At 43.7% G+C, this 15,043-nt stretch overlaps 1 protein-coding gene and 1 long non-coding RNA gene across 3 annotated transcripts in view; one reads left to right on the plus strand and one right to left on the minus strand.

Moving 5' to 3' along the window:
* Positions 1–13,319, minus strand: part of LOC147823066 (uncharacterized) — a 33,016-nt gene extending 19,697 nt beyond the window's left edge. Inside the window, exon 1 of one of the 2 annotated variants that reach the window (XR_015444317.1) lies at positions 13,241–13,319. This is a non-coding gene — a long non-coding RNA (uncharacterized LOC147823066). The remainder of the gene's footprint in view (positions 1–13,240) is intronic. The other variant, XR_015444318.1, reaches the window with a different exon arrangement.
* Positions 1–15,043, plus strand: part of Drc8 (dynein regulatory complex subunit 8) — a 137,141-nt gene that overhangs the window by 105,515 nt on the left and 16,583 nt on the right. The window lies entirely within an intron of this gene.

Here is a 15,043-nt window from a genome sequence, read left to right on the forward strand (position 1 = left end):
ATTTATAGAATACCAGCTAGGGAGAAAGAGAGAGAGAGAGCAAGAGAGACAGAGACGAGGTCTGCCGCCAGTGTACAGAGTGTGGGAAAGTGGGTGGCTAATAGGAAATTCATCTGGAGGATGAGGAGGATGAGGCCAATCTGCGGTGCGGATGGAGAGACAGCAGATCTGCTGTCATGGCACTATTAACGATAAGGTCTCAGTCCACTTCTAGGATGTGAAATCAGCAGGTGTTAGGAGGTGGATTTTCTTTCATTTTTCCTTTCTCCTCCCTCTCTCCTCTTCCTTTCCTTTTTCTCTTCCTCTTCTTCCTTTTCCTTTTCTTCCTTCACCTCCTTCCTCCTCCTCCTCCTTCTCCTCCTTCTCCTTGTATTACTGATCAGTCAGTACGAGTAGAGCACTATGAGTCTGACTTGATCTCATGGACAAAATACTTAATCATTTGAAAAACGTTTTTTTAAAAAAAAATATCACAAGTTGAAGATTTGAGGCTGGCTCTCATTGTTTGCTCAGGGCATGGGTATATGAGTGGCTGGTCCAAATGTCAAATCTGTTTTTATCTATTAAGTCTTCAGCTATTCAGTAAGAAATCTTGAAAAAGACTTCTAAGCATTTATTGCTGTTCATGAAATTAAGTATTGTTCAGGTGTCGTACAGCTTTAAAACATGTCAAGGTTTGTTTTTATGTTTGTAATGCTTAGTTTGAAATGTCTTGCTAGCTGTCGTGGTGCCATTTTACCCCTGGTTACCTGCTCAAAGCCCAAAACTAACTTAGGTAAAGTTCATTGTTAATAGGTACAATAAGGGATGATCAAAGTGAATAAGTTTAAATTAAAATTTTAATAGAGTAAAAGACACATTACCATGAATCCCCCTCAAAATATTCCCTCTCTCTTCGTACATACGTATCCCACCATTCTTCCCACTTTCTGAAGCATTCTGGAAGTCTTCTTCCGTGAGTGTCATTATAAGAGGTGATAAAAAAATACAGTGAATGCTACTGGTAAGTGCTGCCCAGGAGAAAGGGGGCTTAGAAAAACATTATAGTGTGTCCTCATTCGTCTTGCTCACTGGATCTGGTGCTACGCAACTTCTGGCTCTTTCCCAAACACAAAATGACCATGCAAGGTAAACATTTTGGACTGATTCAGGACATTGAGGTAGCCACGACACTGCCACTGAAGACACTCATGGAAGAGGGCTTCCAGAAGTATGTTTTTTACTGTAATTAAGAAAAAAATTTAAACATTCACTGTATTTTTGATCACATCTACTCTCCTTGATAATTTTTGAGGCATTTTAGTTAGATCGTGTCAAATTGGATTAGACTGTTTTTATCTCATAATAGTCTAACAAAGAACTCAGTTCTGCTGGGAGTAGAACCTAGTTCGTGCCGTGTAGACTGTTTTCTCAGGGAGAACAATAAACCCCTCTGCCTGAGCTGAAATGGAGTCACACAAAACTCAACATTACAGGTAGAATCTGAGTTCCTGAGAAACATTTTCTTTCACGACAATTAGTACCTGCAGGAGGTGGTTAGTGAGAATGAATCACTGTGGCACAGAACAGTTTAGTAGGAAATGCCCAAACTTTCAAGTAACAAAGTAGGAACTAGGGAAATAAAAATCAGAAACAAAATGAAGACTTATCAGTCATCAAAGCCTGAAGGAGGTGCCTACCAGCCATTTGCTCTACTACCAGCTTCTTGAATCCAAAAGAGACTCCTAATACAATTCATTTTTTTTTATCAGTAAACACTTCTGGAATCCCCACTACTGCCAGACACTATGCTAGGCAGCAAAGATGAGACAGAGCCTTGATCTCGAGAGATTAGTCTTAGAAGAGAGACAGTGACACGAATAATGTCATCAAGCAATAGTTGTTCATCCACGTTAGAAAAGTGCTTTGGTATCAAACCAGATAGCAAGGAACAGATTAACCACAACGTTCTTTTGGTTCATGTTGGCAGTATTGCTGCCACTTCTGGGTGGGAGAGAATGTTCCAGAATGAGACGGCTCGAGGCTAACCCTAAAACAGCTTTATAGAATGGTGTAGGGGAAAGAATGGACCTGCCTTTGGATCCCAGTGCGCCTCAAACAGGATACGTGTCCTAGGAAGTCACCTGTTCTGTCTGTACCACTGTAGCCCAGCTTGAAAATGGCAGAAATCACACCACTCTCAGAGATAGGACTAAGCATTAAGGCTTCTCTGCACAGGGTACTCAGTAGTGCCGTATCATTAGGAAGTGTCAGCAAACATCTGCTGGATGAAAGAATAGAAACATTTTCTCTCTATTCTCTCTATTTTCTCTGATTCTTTTTCAATTATATTATGAAGTTGGGACCAGATACAGGAATAGGAAAAGTCATTTTCCTAAACTGGTGACCTCAGGGACTTCATGAAAAGGGCTTACATGTCATTTTAACTTGGTTAATTCAATCAATATTAATGGATCATTGCTTGTGCTAGGAATTGTTCTAATAAACAGAGCAAACTCCCAGCCCTTATGGAACTTGAGTTCTAGTTGGGAGGCTGACAACACATCAGTATGTAGGTCATGTGAGGAAAAATATTATGAAGAAAAAAAACAAAGTAGAGAAGGAGTTATGGCGTGTTGTTCTCAGAGGTGATATTTGAGCAGCGACTTCTAGGAAATAAGGGAGCATCAAGGAAGAGCATTCCTTGTAGAGGACTTTTGGGAGCCTGAAGGGACACGAGGAGGCCACCGTGGTGGCAGCCTGAGTAGAGAGAGGAGCAGGAGATGAGGACGCACAGGTAGGAAGAGCCCTGAAGGCCCCAGGAGGCTGGGGAAAGGCCTTTGGGTGTGCCATGATGTGGAGAGAAGCCACTGAATGATCCTGAGCCTGTTACTGGGCTATATAAGGAAGATGATGCCTCAGACCGATGTGATAATGGTGGTGTGATGAGAGCAGTTGGATTTGGGATCTTTTTGGAAAGCAGAAACAAAAGGATTCTGGTTCCTGTTCCTAACAGACTGGATGTGAGTAGAGGAAAAGAGAGAAGTCCAACGGGAAGATCACAAGTGTGGTTTGGGACATGTTCACATTGAGAAGCCACTAAGCATCCAGGTTGGCTCCCCAAGCCCCAGAGGTGGGATTGGAGGGGACAGTGTACAGCTGATGTTAAAGTCACGTACCAATAGATGGGGTTGCCTAGGTAGGGAGGGTGGAGGCAGAAGAGGAGGGCTCTGAACCCTGGACCTGAGGCAGCCTGAAGTTAGAGTCAGGGAGGAAGAGAAAGCTCAGCATGAGAGATACAGACCATCGGGCCATCCTGGATGCCGCTCTATCCCCATTCTGCAGGACCACAGGGGACTTCTGTTATGGTTTAGATCTAAAGTGTTCCCTCCAAAAAAGAGGTGGGGGCTGCTTGGAGAAGGGAGTCGTGGGGTGCGGCCTGGAAGGGTGTGTTCCTGTCCCCAGCTCCTCCCTTCTCTCTCTGCTTCCTGGCCACCTGGGCTGGGCACTTCCTCCACCACGCCCTTCCCCAGGCCATTTCCACGTTGGAGCCGGTGACCCTGGACCAAATGCCCTGGAAACCCTGAGCCAAATAAAACTCTCCTCCTTTAAGTGGGGGTGTCAGGTACCAGGAAAGCGACTCTACAGCCTGTATCCCAGGCCTTTCTTTCCAGCAGTTCAGATCCCCTGAGATAAGGTGGGCCACCTAGATGAGAGCATACTCTGGTTGGTCATGATGGTCGTCCTGTGACAAACAGGCGGCTCTTTTACCTTCTTCCTGCTCACCTGTCAGGAGCAGGGCTGCCAGCCCCATCGCACTCCCTGCTCCTTCTGCCCTGTTTGCAAGGGAAGCCCCAGCCCACCAGGATTCAGAGAAGTTTGCCCTCTTCAGGGGTACTTCAGAGACTCAGGGGAGAAGAGGAACTCCTTAATTCCTATTTATGTCTTCCTCTTTTGCAGCAGTGAGCATAAAACACAAAATAATGACTATAAATGATCCTGCCTGGCAGAGAGGAGCCTCTCATTTACAAGCTACGATGTACATGCTTTAGTCACCTGTTTTACTGTGAAGAGTTTGCAGACAATGGTACAGTGGCTCCCGTTCAGTACCACTGATCCCCGGCCAGTCCTGTCCCCATTGCCATATGTCACCCCCTCCCTCATGATTCTGAGGAAGATCAAGACATTGTTTCATTCCATCCATGATTTTTTCAGTAGGTTTGTTTGTTTACTGTACAAGGGATTGAACCCAGAGCCTTTGCCCTGAGCTACATCTCCAGCCCTTTTTAATTCTTATTCGACATAAATGCTAAGTTGCTAAGTGGCCCAGGCTGGGTTCGAACTTGTAATCCTCTTGCCTCAGCCTTCTCAGAGGGCTGCAATTATAGGTGTGTGTGACCTCTGGCTTCAGTAAGTGTGTTTAAAAGAAAAGGACTCTTTAAAGTGAAAACCATAGCCACGATAACTATGACCACCTCTAAAAAATAGTGACTGCTTAATGTTATCAGATATTCAGCCTGTATTCAAATCATCAGTTTCCCCATAAATGTAATGAGCTACTTAAAAAATAGCAGTTTGCATTAGGAGTCATGATTCACCATTGCGTTTGGTCAACATGTTTTTAAAGTTTCCTTTAACGTGTGGTTTTCAATTCAGCCTTTTTCGTTTTGGCTGTTGTTTTTGGTTTTGCACTTTAATTATAGAGGAAACCTAGGCATTTGTCTTGTGTGGTTTCCACAGCCCGGGTTTTGCTGGTTGCATTTTCATGGTATCTGTAGTTGAATATATTTCTCTGCCTTGTCCAACTGTAAATTGGCATTTGGATTGGGCTGGATCAAATTTAGGTTTGATTTGAGGGCCAGAAAGATTGTTTTATAGGTATTGTCTTTGCAACAGGAAGTAAATAATATTTGATTGTCTCTCTGTGACTTCAGTACTATTATTGGTGAATGCTAGCCCCATTAATACGTCAGGGGTTGCAAGAGGGTGACAATCTAACTCAATCATTTCTTCTTCATTTAGTTGAAATTAATTTCATTAGTTGAAATTCTTCTTCAAAGAAAAATATTCCTCATCTATTATTTAGCTTCTTAGTGTTATAAGCCTGTAACAAAAGCAAGGTAAGTGTCTGAATATTTTCTAGCTTGAAAATAATGATTTGATTTTTTGTCATTTTCTAGCAGTGACCAATTAGTTTGTGTTTGTTTTTAGTATTGTTATAAACTTGTGAACAGGGTGTGTTTCAGTCCATTGTGCTATTAGTCCTATAGATGCCCTCAGTCTCCCATCTTTGGTTGGTGGAAGCCTCTCCAGGTTGGCTTCTGTTATGGTTTATATCTAGATGTCCCCCCAAAGCCTCATGGACTCCTAGGTGGGGATTTGGGAGGTGACTGGATCATGGGCTCCTGACACTCATGGGTGGATTTGTCCACTGATGAGTTTATAGCTAAATGTGATGTTGGGAGGTGGAGCCTGGTTGGAGGAGGTGGGCCACTGGGGGTGTGGCCTGGAAGGGTCTCTTTCCCTCCTCCTCCCTTGATCCCTCTCTGCTTCTTGCCACTATGCCATGAGCTGTTTCTTCTCTTCTACACCCCTCTGCCATAGTGCTCTGCCTTGGAGGCAGCTGACTGTGGACTGAAACCTCTACAAACTGTGAGCCAAAATAAATCTTTCCTCCTTTAATTTTCAAGTGTTAAATTATGTCTCTGAGATGAGGAAAATAAGACAGCTTCCAAGAGTGCCCTGGGCTTATGGGGTGATGTTTTAGATTCATCTTCTACCTGTACAGTATTGGCTGTCAGTCTTTGGTGACCTGAAATTGGGTCAACAGTGGGCCTTTTATAGTGATGTGTTACTTTCAAATAATAAGAAGAGAAAAGTCTGGTTTGTTAGAGATTTGCAGATCTTTTTACCTGCTTTCCCACTACAGTCCTACACAATAGTGGACAGACATAAATCTCTCTGATTACATGGGGATCAAAGACATTGCTGAGACAGTTTTAAGTAACTTAGTATCTTCTGACTATAGAAGTCAGCTTAGCAAATGCCTTCGTGACCTGAGGCCAAAGTGTGCCCTTAGTTCTCAAATTGAGACAGGATTCATTATGGGGAAAGCAATGTATATAGAAGTAGAAGTATATAGAAGTATGACTCACCGGTGTGTTTAGTTAACATATTTTTAAAGTTTCCTTTACGTAAAATTTTTCATCCAATCACCATCCTCTTCACCCTTTACAGTTTTATTAGTGAAGTAACCAAGTTGTTTTACTTTTGTGTTTTTTGGGTTTTTTTGTTACTGGGGATCAAACTCGGGTCCTTGCGCTTATGCAGCAGGCGGCGAAACCACTGAGCTAAATCCCCAGCCTAGTAACCAAGTTGTTTATCCTGCAGCATTTCTTTCCCACAGCCTGGTTTTGCTGGTCACATCTCCATGGTGTACGTAGTTGAATGTATTCCTCTGACCTAGCCAACCTGTAATTTGGCTGCTGGATCTGAGCTTGATCAAATTAAGGCTTGATTTTGTGGGGATAGCAAGATAACTTTGGAATCTTGTAATAATCAATTCAGGTCTAATAAGTGACTTTAATTCCAGGGCCGGGAGGATTTATAGGTTTTTAAAAAAATAATTCCTGCTTGTTGGTACAGCAACAACAAAAATGCAAAACAGAGGAGGCAGAACTTGTTAAAAAGTGGTAAAAGCAGAACATAACACATGCCCTTGTCACCGATCAATCAGATTAGTCTTCATAAGGCGAGGAGGAAGTAAGCAGTTGGAGAGAGCAAAAATAGTTTGTCCGCACTCAAGTCCTAGCTGTGGAGGAGGATCATGAGTGCCCTCCTTGTAATTAGGAAGAAGAGGCCAGAGTAAGGAGGTCTGTGAGCCGTTGCTGGGCGCAGGAGCTGGGTCCCCTGAAGAAAGGGTGGGAGGAGGAGAGTGGCTTGTGTGGAGGGGCTGCTGCTGGGGAGGTTCATGCTTCAGCTTCCTGTCACTGTAGCAAGTACCTGACATAACTCTACTGCTAAAGAGAAAATGTCTGTTTTGGCTCATGGTTTTAGAGGTTCCAGACTAGAATGTTTGGTCCCAATGCTTTTGGGCCTGTAGCGAGGCAGCACATCATGGAGCCGGGCATATAGCACAGCAAAACAGCTCACCTTAACACTGGGAAGCAGAAAGAAAGCAGAAGCCAGTGGCCCGCGATCCCCTTCTCAGGCAAGGCCCCAGTGACCTGATGACCCATCACTGGGCCTCACCTCCAATGATGCCACTCTGAGGACCAAATGGGCCTTTGGAGAATACTTAAGATGCGAACTTAATTGCAAAAGAAAATACATTTTTGGCTTAAAATTTATAAACATGGTCTTAGGGAGGGAGGGGTGGGCTCAGAGTATAACAGAGTAAAAAGAGGCAGGAGAGACACAGTCTGAACACACAAAGCCAGAGAAAATGACCAGTTGCTTAAAGTTTCTTTTCTGGGACAATGGAAATAAGAGGAGGTGCTTAGATTGATGGGGTCACAGGAGAAGAAACAACACATGGAGCACAGCCAAATTTAAGTTTCTTTGGAATTATCTTTGAAGGCACTGATCATCACTCTGGGTGATTAAAAAGGGACTTCCTGTTTAGAAATTTCAATCCAGAAACAGTAGCTGGACCCCATGTATCCATCACCCATCTGCTCAATCTCCATACTGCCAAAACTGATACATAGATTTAGTGCAGTCCCAATCAAAATACCAACAGCATTCCTCAAAGAATTAGAGAAAACAATCCTAAAATTTATATGGCACCAAAAGAGACACAGAATAGCAAAAGCAACTCTGGTAACAAAAAGCAACAGGCATCACAATCCTGGATTTCAAGCTATGTTACAAGCTGCAGTGATAAAAGCAAATGATACTGGCACAAAAACAGTCCCTCAGATCAATGGGATAGAATAGAAGATCAAGAAACAACCCCAGGCACATTAGGTCATCTGATCTTTAACAAAGGGGCCAAAGTATGCACTGGAGGAAAGATGGCAAGTTTAATGAATGATACTGAGAAAACTGGTTACACACCTGCAGAAGACTGAATCCAAATCCATACCTATCACCATGCACCAAAATAAAATCGAAACAGATCAAAGATCTAGATAGTAAAACAAACATTTAATCTGCTGGAAGATAAAACAGGTAACTCTTGAAGACAGACACATGTATAAGGACTTCCTAAACAGAACCCCAATTGCACAAGAAGTAACATCAAGAATCAACAAATGGAATTACATCAAATTGAAAATCTTCTGTACAGCAAAGAAAAACAACAGAGTGAAGAGATAACTTATGAAATGAAAAAATATTTGGTCAGCTAGTCCTCTAACAGAGGAGTAATATCTAGAATATATAAAGAACTCAAAAAAAAATTAGACCCCTCTAGAATAAAAGACCCAATCAAAAAATGGGCAAATAAAATGAATAGACATTTCTCAGAAGTACAGATGGCCAATAAATACATAAAAAATGTTCACCATCACTGGCCCTCAGAGAAATACAAATTAAAACGATATGAGATTCTACCCTACCCCAAAAAGAATGGCTACCATCCAGAAATCAAATAATAACAAGTTCTGGTTATATTGTGGGGGAAAACCCTTCTACATTGTTGGTAGAAATGTAAACGAGTATGTGCACTTTTTTTTTTGTTACTGGGGATCCAACTCCGGTCGTTGTGCTTGCAAGGCGGGCCGCGGAACCACTGAGCTAAATCCCCGGCCCTGAAATGTAAATGAGTATAAATACTATGAAAACCAGAACAGAGGTTCATAAAAAACCAAAACAAAACAAAACACACACACACACACACGCACACACACACACACACACGCACACGCACACACACACGCACACACAACTAGAAATTCCATTTGACCCAGCTATTCCCCTTCTAGGTATCTTCCCAAAAGAGTTAAAGACACCATATTACAGTAATACATGCATACCTATGTTTATAGCAGCACAACTCATAATAGCTAAATCTTAAAAGCAGTCTATATATCTATCAACAGATGAATGGATAAGGAAAATGTGGTATTTATACACAATGGAGTACTACTTTGCCATAAAGGATGAATTTGAATTGTTTATAGGAAAATGGATGAACCCTGAGACCATAATGTAAAGTGAAATAAATCAGACACACAAACTTAAATATCATGTAACTTCTCTTTATGAGAAACCCAAAGTATAAAGAATTTAAAAAGCAAAAGATAGCTGGGCATGGTGGCATATGGCTGTAATTCCAGCCCTCTGGAGGCTGTGGCAGGAGGATTGATTAGAGCCCAGCCTGGGCTACATAGTGAGTTTAAGACCAGCCTGAACTACATAGGGAGACCTTATCTCAGAAACCAAACCAAAACCAAAACCAAAACCAAACCAAACGCAAAAGAAAAGATGGACGATAGGAAACAGGAAGATACAGACACTCCTAGTTTAAGTCAGAGTTCTGTTCCTGCGACTAGGCCGCTAAATGAATTTGTTGCTAAATGAAGAATCGTATGTAGTAGTATGTAGTATGTACATTACAATATTTAGAATAAAGAAATGGTCAAAGGACACTCCAACTTGATGACTTTGCTTTTTTATCTGCATCACTCCTACATGCCTTACTGTAAGGTATACCGGAACCTACAACTACAGTACTGCACTGTACAGTGCAGTCAGCAAAAAATTACAGTGCTGTATAAACAAGGGGTACTGGGAGGCTCTATAAACAAGACGGGTCGTATGCCTAAGTAGCAGGTCCTACGTCTGAACAATAAAATTCTATTGTAAAATTCTATTGCGCGCCTCTATTGTAGGTCTGGACAGCCCTTAAACAGGTAGGCCACTAAACGAGGAATATTTATAGATTTTTTTGTAAATGGGAAGAGATTTAGTAATGGAAAGAGAGGGAGGAAGGGGGGGGAAGGGGGAATAAAAAGAATTAAGATATGTTATGCACATATACCCACTCCCCGCAATGAATGTAATCATAATCAGGTACAAACTTGCACTAATAAGAACAAAACGAAAGCTATAGCCAGTCTGTCTTCCCTGAGTCCCTCCCACAGATGGTTCCCCTTGCCTCTGACCTCACCTCTGCTGTTATTTCAAAACGAATTCTGACATCACATTATTTCTCCTGTCAGCCCTGTGATGCCACCTTTACAGATAGGGATCTCCTTCCCTTTCCCTCCACACAGCTGTGAAACAATTATCATACCCTAAAAATTAACAGTAATTCTTTCTTAATTTTAATTTTTAAAAATTTGTACATGTTTGCAATTCACACAGTTTACATCATTTTGGGGAGTGGTTACATGCATACATTACAGCTTGGGCTTTGTTTTTCTAATCACCTTCTCTCCCTTTGGTTCGCCCATCACCTTTTACATTCCTGTTGATATCATTTGTCTTAGCTCATTTTGTTTTTCCCAGTCCAGGGATTGAACTCAAGACCTTGTGCTTGCCAGCCAGGCCCGGCACCACTGAGCTACATCCCCGGCTGTCTTAGCTCATGTTATGGCCTATAAGGTTTACATTGATAGGGGTGATTAGGGTCCTGTGCATGGCACTTCTTTATTCCTCTCATTTCCCCTTCCCTCTTCCTCACCCCTTGTCCTTGTTCCCTGTTGGACCAGATCTGTCCTCCTGTCCCTTTCTCCTCATCCTTTATCATTCTGTTTGTACTTTGCCTCACTCAAATGAGACGCCATATGGTATGCAAGCTTGTTGTCTGATTTATTTTACTCAGTATTTTATTTTCCAGGTGCAGCCATTTTCCTACAAATGCCTCCAATTTGTCATTCTTTACAGCAGAGTAGTATTCCATTATATACAGATATCACATTTTGTTTATCCAGTCATCTGTTGATGGGTATACAGGCTGCTTCCAGGATTTAGCTATTACAAATTGTGCTGCTATAAACATCGGTATGCAAGTATCACTGTAGAATAATGATTTAAGTTCTCTGGGGAAGATATCCAGCAGAGGAATAGCTGGGTCATATGGGATTTCTCATTTCAATTCTTTGACAAATCTCCATACTGATTCCCATAACAGTTGTACTAGTTTGCATTCCCAATAATTCTTTAATATCATCTGAAAGACAATAATTATTCAAATTTTCATGATTATCTAATCAAGTTGTTTTTACCATTGATTTATTCCAGTAAGGGTCCAAACAAGGACCATTAGTTGCATTTGGTTGTGGGGTCTTTTAAGCTGTGATGTCTCTTCTCCTTTGTTTTTGCTGTTTATTTGTTGAAGAGTCTGATCTTTGGTCCAATAGAATTTTCCACATTTTGGATGTTTGATTGCATTTCTATGGTGTTATTTAAGACGTCCCATTATTGTTCTCTTCATTTCCTATAGATCAATATTTATATTGAGGGGCTGGGTCAAATTTAAGATCAATTTTCTTGTTTCATTCCTGCTTCCTTTTTCTTTCATTCTTTCTTTGCAAATCAACTTCATTGGTGAAATTTTATTGCTCTCAAGAAGCACAGAATGTCTCAGTTGCAGCTCTTTTTGTCCCTACTCAGGTTTAGCTGCTGTCAGCCTGACCCAGGCAGTGAGTTCCCCATCAACGTGTCACCTTATGCTTGCTGAAAACATTGTTTTATCAGGAGCTGCAAATGGCGATTTTAAAAAAAGGAGTCTTTCCTACACAGTGGAATTCCTCTATTGAAGATAATTTCCCACAACTGAGTATTTGAAATGCAGTTTGTAGAGCAAAAGCATAGCCATTTTCTTGATTTTTAAATTTAACTTTTGAAATAAATGCTTTTGATTTCTTTTAAGAACATACATTTTGACAATTGTGTACAACACAGATGGGTCTTGACATTGTCCCTGTCCCTTTTGTGAAGTTTGAGCCCTTATTTGGGTTACATGCTACCAAAGCACACTCAGTAACATTCTTCTTGGCTTATTAATTTCTGGTGAAATTTACAATGTTTGCATTAGCAGTTACACTGCTATTTCTGTCATAGTGAGCCTATCTGGTTTTCATGTGGGTAGAAGTGAAATATTTGAACTTAATTTAATGAATCTATTACAGATTGATAAAATGGGTTTTAAACATCATGGGATTATATAAAGAAAATGATGTTTTAGGTTAACTCTTCAGATGCTAACAGTACACCTAGAATTCATTATCCTGAATGTAATTCTTCCCTAACTAGACATGTTAGTTAACTAAGACATATAGATTTTTTTTTTTTTTTTGTACCGGGGATCGAACTCGGGTCCTTGCGCTCTCGAGGCAGGCAGCAGAACCACTGAGCTAAATCCCTGGCCAAGACATACAGATTTTAACATATTTTTATATTTAATATTTAAAAATTATATATTTGAAATATATTCAACAATAGGAAAACATACAAATCAGATTTGCAAAACTTGTTATTTCTGCTTCTGTTCTCAGTTTCGTCCTTCAACAACATACATTGGTTGCCACTGAAATTGGACTAAGCCAGATACAAATTTGAGTTAATGCCTGCAAGAATCAGAATCAACCAATTTTAAAATTCTCCTAATCCAGGAATTAGGAATTAATATGCTATGTGACATAAGATTATTTCTAAACAATTGTACCCTAATTCCAAAGAAAGGGTGCGCGTCTAGCTGTCTGGTGAATGACATCCGGATATATGGGCCCGAGGGCAACGAGGCAGCAGCCAGGTGGAGTGCGCAGAAACAGAGCCAGGGACAGGGACAGGAGCGGTCACTGTGGGACCCAAAGAAGGAAAGAGGTACGGTGCGCCCAGAGAAAGGAGACCCGGGCCCTCCGGAAGCCGGAGAGGCGAGCGCGCCCTGCTCGGCGGCGGGGGAGGGGCTCAGCCTGCTGCGCGTGCGCACTGGGCGGGGCGGTGCCGCGCTGAACCCGGCGGGTCGCTGACCCAGGCGCCCCTGGACTGCACCCCTCACCCGGCCACCGGCTCCCCCAGTGGATGCGAATCAACGGCTCCTCCCGGGCCTTCTGTTCTGCCCAGAGGACCTGGCCTCTCCTTCCACAGGGAACCTGGGGGGCTGCGGGCCGGGACACCCTCCGACCTCCGCGGCCCCGGAGCAAAGCTGACCTCCTCCTCCGTCAGCTCTGCCCGTTGTGCTGTCTCCGCCTCTGCCAGGGGCCCGCTTCTCTCGGACCAAGGTCTGCTCAGGTGCGCGCTGTCTTTTAGAAGTCTCCCCTTCTCCTAGCCTGCCCCCCCTTTATCCGCGGCCTCTCCCGCCTCGCCTTACCCGCGCCTTGGGGAGAGTGGTCCGTCCTCCGCAGCCCTCTGCTCTGCCTGTCCCTCAGCCTCCTGCGGCCAGACTCCTCCTCCCTCTGCTGAGACCGTGGAGAGCTCCCCCGCCACCAGCCTGTAACAGACTCCTTCCTTACCTTATGTGGGCCACTCCATTGATGCTCGCCGGTCACCCTTCCTTGCTGAAATTCTTGCTTCCATCGAAGACACACTCCAGTTCTCTCCTTTCTCTTGGACGATTGCCGCTTAGGTCTTCCGGGCGCCTCTGACCAGGCCCCTTGAATATCAGTGTCCCCAGGATGCTGGCCACTGCTCTTTCTTCCATCGCTCTCGCAGTGGCCTTGTCCACGCTCATGACCCCAGCTGCCACTTGCAAGCCAACGACTCCCAGATCTAAATGCCCTCCAGCTGAAGGTCCTACAAGGCAGCCGAGCCTCTCCCTCCTCTCCGTCGCCTGTGTGTTCTGCCCCAATCTGGACCACATGCGTCGGTCACTGAGGACCTGCCCCGGTGCCTTGGGGTCCATCTCTCCCACTCTACTCCTGGGATCCACGATGGTCCCAGCGCTCAGCACCTCCTACCTCGATGATTACCATGGACCCCCCCCCCCCCCGTCTGACTCCAGGCTCACCCAGTCCAATCCAGAAGCATCTTCCAAGTAGACGTGGTCACAGCACATGCGTCAGGGTGGGCTTTACCCGAAGCAGATGGTGAGACAAGGATTCCTGTGTGGATGACTGGGGGGATCCCCAGAAACCGAGGTCGTCTCTGGAGTTACTGTAGATGAGCCTCTTCAGATTGTCCTCCTCAGGGCTCAGGGAGCTGGGTTATTTTGTTCCAACTCCTCCTGAAGTCAAGCCTGGTATTCAGAAGGTGCGGCCCGGCCAGGGCTGAGGATGTACTCGGTGTGGGGAGGGCCCTGGGGCTCCGAGAGGGGCCAGAGCAGTGTCTCCTGAGCTCTCTGCTTGCTGATCTTCACAGACCCCACTGCCGGGCCTGCCCTCTGGCTCCTCACCCCTCCCGCTGCAGCCCTATCCCTCCCCTCCACACGGCTCATGAGTTTAAGAACCTCCTGTCCTCACGCCTATGCTTACATAATTTCCTCTGTGCCCCCTTCTCTTTTCGTGAGCAAGGACGCTCACTTATATATGCTAGGTTATGTAACGTAACTCTGTCAGTGGCATAGGAGTTGGATTTCTTTTCTTTCTTTCTTCCTTTTTTTTTTGGTACTAGGAATCAAACTCAGGACTTTGTGCTTGCCAGGCAGGCACGGCGCCACTGAGCCACATCCCCTGCTGGAGATGGCCTTCTAAAGAGTTATTGTCTCCATTTGAAGCACAAAGGCACCAAGTGGCAGGAGTGTGTTTTGCACCCAGCTCTCTGCTCCAAAGCCTGTGTCCCTCATTAGCAACTGAGATGAGCAGTGCTGTGCCTTCCAGTGCAGCTCAGCAGTGGCCTGTCCTTCCTTCTTCTGACCTGGACAGATGCCACCTCCTCTGTCTTCTCATACTCTAGAGTCCCTTTTTATATGGATGCCTTTTTAGAGCAGGTGTGATCTTATAGCATAGCCATTTGTGTTTTCACCTAACTTCCCTTTTCAACCCCAAACACCTCATTTTTCACCTTTAGTGCTTGGCCTGATGTCTAACTTGGAGCAAGGGCTTGGTTAACTTCTAAAATTAGAATTGAATTGAATTAATATTAAAATTTGACCTTGTTTTAATAAACATCAAGGAATGAAATGTATTAACCTAGTTTTGACGTTTCTGGACGTATTCTGTTACATGGGAAAGAAATA

This window comes from Heterocephalus glaber, unplaced genomic scaffold, assembly GCF_053883595.1.
Source record: "Heterocephalus glaber isolate CG9 unplaced genomic scaffold, H.glaber_assembly_v1.0 deba00001600, whole genome shotgun sequence".
In the NCBI taxonomy this organism is placed as follows: Eukaryota; Metazoa; Chordata; class Mammalia; order Rodentia; family Bathyergidae; genus Heterocephalus; species Heterocephalus glaber.